Raw genomic sequence first — 4,765 nt, 5'->3', positions numbered from 1 at the left:
AATCTATACTACGCCAATAAACACAATCTATACTACGCCAATAAGCACCATTTATGCTTCGCCAATAAACACAATCTATACTACACCAATAAACACAATCTATACTACACCAATAAGCACCATTTATGCTTCGCCAATAAACACAATCTATACTACACCAATAAACACAATCTATACTACACCAATAAACACAATCTATACTACGCCAATAAACACAATCTATACTACGCCAATAAGCACCATTTATGCTTCGCCAATAAACACAATCTATACTACGCCAAAAAACACAATCTATACTACGCCAATAAACACAATCTATACTACACCAATAAACACAATCTATACTACGCCAATAAACACAATCTATACTACGCCAATAAGCACAATCTATACTACGCCAATAAGCACCATCCATGCTACACCAATAAACACCATCTATGCTACGCCAATAAGCACCATCTATGCTACGCCAATAAACACAATCTATACTACACCAATAAACACAATCTATACTACGCCAATAAGCTCCATCTATACTACGCCAATAAGCACAATCTATACTACGCCAATAAGCACCATCCATGCTACACCAATAAACACCATCTATGCTACGCCAATAAGCACCATTTATGCTTCGCCAATAAACACAATCTATACTACGCCAATAAGCTCCATCTATACTACGCAAATAAACACAATCTATCCTATGCCAATAAACACAATCTATACTACGCCAATAAGCTCCATCTATACTACGCAAATAAACACAATCTATCCTATGCCAATAAGCACAATCTATACTACACCAATAAGCACCGTTTATGCTACGCCAATAAGCACCGTCTATGCTACGCCAATAAGCTCCATCTATACTACGCAAATAAACACAATCTATCCTATGCCAATAAGCACAATCTATACTACACCAATAAACACAAACACCATCTATGCTACGCCAATAAGCACAATCTATATTACGCCAATAAACACCATCTATGCTACGCCAATAAACACCATCTATGCTACGCCAATAAGCAAAATCTATACTACACCAATAAGCACCATTAATTGCTTCGCCAATAAACACAATCTATGCTACGCCAATAAACACCATCTATACTACGTCAAAAAGCACAATCTATACTATGCCAAAAAGCACAATCTATACTACGCCAATAAGCACAATCTATACTACGCCAAAACGCACAATCTATACTAGGCCAAAAAGCACAATCTATGCTACACCAATAAACACAATCTATACTACGCCAATAAACACAATCTATACTACGCCAATAAGCACAATCTATACTACACCAATAAACACAATCTATACTACACCAATAAACACAATCTATACTACGCCAATAAGCACAATCTATACTACGCCAATAAGCACAATCGGTACTACACCAATAAGCACAATCGGTACTATGCCAATAAACACCATCTATGCTACGCCAATAAACACCATCTATTCTACGCCAATAAACACAATCTATACTACGCCAATAAGCACAATCTATAGTACGCCAATAAGCACAATCTATACTACGCCAATAAGCACAATCTATACTACGCCAATAAACACAATCTATACTACACCAATAAGCACAATCGGTACTACGCCAATAAACACCATCTATGCTACGCCAATAAACACAATCTATACTACACCAATAAGCACAATCGGTACTACGCCAATAAACACCATCTATGCTACGCCAATAAACACAATCTATACTACACCAATAAGCACAATCGGTGCTACGCCAATAAACACAATCTATACTACACCAATAACCACAATCGGTACTACACCAATAAGCACAATCGGTACTACGCCAATAAGCACAATCTATACTACACCAATAAACACAATCTATACTACACCAATAAACACAATCTATACTACACCAATAAGCACAATCTATACTACACCAATAAGCACAATCTATACTACACCAATAAGCACAATCGGTACTACGCCAATAAGCACAATCTATACTACGCCAATAAGCACAATCTATACTACACCAATAAGCACAATCGGTGCTACGCCAATAAACACAATCTATACTACACCAATAAGCACAATCGGTACTACGCCAATAAGCACAATCTATACTACACCAATAAACACAATCTATACTACACCAATAAACACAATCTATACTACACCAATAAGCACAATCTATACTACACCAATAAGCACAATCGGTACTACGCCAATAAGCACAATCTATACTACGCCAATAAGCACAATCTATACTACACCAATAAGCACAATCGGTACTACACCAATAAACACAATCTATACTACGCCAATAAGCACAATCGGTACTACACCAATAAGCACAATCGGTACTACGCCAATAAGCACAATCTATACTACGCCAATAAGCACAATCTATACTACACCAATAAGCACAATCGGTACTACACCAATAAACACAATCTATACTACGCCAATAAATACAATCTATACTACGCCAATAAACACAATCTATACTACACCAATAAGCACAATCGGTACTACACCAATAAACACAATCTATACTACGCCAATAAACACAATCTATACTACGCCAATAAGCACAATCGGTACTACGCCAATAAGCACAACCTAATAAATGGAGGCTATTATTGTCTATCTCTATCATGCCGCCTATTTGAAAACAAAACTAAAATGTACTAGAGGACTAGTTTCCTCTGGATGTAGACAACTTTTATAATGCTAATATTACAGAAAAAATTATGTCCAAAAACTAAATTAGATTTCTTAGTCTGTTCCAAAAGTTTTTCTCATATCGTATTAACATAGAACAAACTGTCATTGGTCGGGCCATATACAAGCAATATGTCTGTCTGATTTTATTATCAATGCAAATCCTTCAGTTCCATTTGCAGACCAGAATGTTTTTATGTTTTTTGGGGTAACTACAATGATTTTTTCTTTTGTTTTTGAATGGTGAACTCAAATATGACCCGGTCCTTGTCTGCTAGTAGATGAACTTGACCCGGTCCTTGTCTGCTAGTATATGAACTGGACCCGGTCCTTGTCTGCTAGTAGATGAACTGGACCCGGTCCTTGTCTGCTAGTAGATGAACTGGACCCGGTCCTTGTCTGCTAGTAGATGAACTGGACCCGGTCCTTGTCTGCTAGTAGATGAACTGGACCCGGTCCTTGTCTGCTAGTAGATGAACTGGAGGTCCTTGTCTACTAGTAGATGAACTGGACCCGGTCCTTGTCTGCTAGTAGATGAACTGGACCCGGTCCTTGTCTGCTAGTAGATGAACTGGACCCGGTCCTTGTCTGCTAGGAGATGAACTGGACCCGGTCCTTGTCTGCTAGGAGATGAACTGGACCCGGTCCTTGTCTGCTAGTAGATGAACTGGATCTTGTCTACAGACAGCATGTGAAAACACTAAAGCTTAATGCAGTCATTCGTCTGCCGCACATTCCAAAACACAACACAGATGCTCATTTATGGACAGCCTGTCCTCCTTTCATTTGACAATCCATGTCCACAAATGTGGTGATGGCCTCTTGTCCATCTGATTTCAATTCAAACATCTGCATACAAATTGCTTCTCTAACTATTGCAACAGGCCTTCTATCCCTGGAATGAATTGGAGAGAGTATTGATACATAATGACGGGATCTAAGGGGCTTAAGAGAGGCATACTGTGTCCGGATGCGGCGGGCGCTCACATATTCGGCATTGGCCAGGAGACAATGATTAAGTGGAGGTCTGGTATGCTACAGTACTCTGCAGGGGAGTGGGATTCACTCAATATTACACATGGCCAAAATGTTTGTTGAGTCTATTGTCTCAGGGCTTTGGGGAGGACACGTCACACAATGAAGTCCCAGATGGGATCATAAGTCATCAACAGACTGTTGTCCCTGTAATCACCATGACAGGCCAGTGTAATGTGGGATGTGATCAGTGCATCATTATAGAGTCGCCACTCTACGTATGTGGCCTTCAGTTAATTATGGCACCATTCTGTTTAACAGGTTGTGTGTTGATTTGGGATACATTTCAGTTGGTGTACAATAGACAAATAAAGTGATCTTAAGCTGTTTAACAGAGTTGAGAAATCACTGGTCGCTCACATCTGCAGATGGACTCTTCACTTGATTGGTGTATTCTGCTAATAAGGTAATTTGTGTGTGGAATTTGTTGTGGAAAAACTCCTGACCCTTACTCAACACACACAGCTCACCATGACCCAGACAGAGTAGTGGCAGCACATCCTAATCTCTTCTCAGACAGAGGAAGCTCCTCTCCTGTTAGAAACTGAATGATTTTCTCTCTCTAAAGCCACTAGACAATTTAGAAATGTACTCTTGACAAAAAGGACTATAGCTTTGAGTCCAAAACTGTCAGATCTGGGTAAATCGATCTGGGGACTCTCTGCAATGTCTGAGTGATCAGACTGATCAGAAAACACACTTGACAGGTTGGCAAGAGGCCCAAGTGAGAAGTAAACCCTATTTAAAATAGCAACCTCGCAAATTAGCATTTGAAGGTTTAACATTAGCAAAACCCCCGCTCACTTTTGAGTTTTTTGATTAAATCTTTATCCAAGCACCCCTGATTTGGCATTCGGCTCTGGCAAGCAACAGTGAACCTCAGAAAACCTGCTTTCCATCTAGAGGGCATGGTGGAGCATTTCAGCTTGCTCTAATCAGCCTGTGGAGCGAGCCGGGGCCACATGTGGACACAGTCTGGCGTATCTACACACACCCAGTCAA

Source organism: Oncorhynchus tshawytscha, linkage group LG01, assembly GCF_018296145.1.
Source record: "Oncorhynchus tshawytscha isolate Ot180627B linkage group LG01, Otsh_v2.0, whole genome shotgun sequence".
NCBI lineage: Eukaryota > Metazoa > Chordata > Actinopteri > Salmoniformes > Salmonidae > Oncorhynchus > Oncorhynchus tshawytscha.
Note: the sequence above shows the minus strand (reverse complement) of the source record.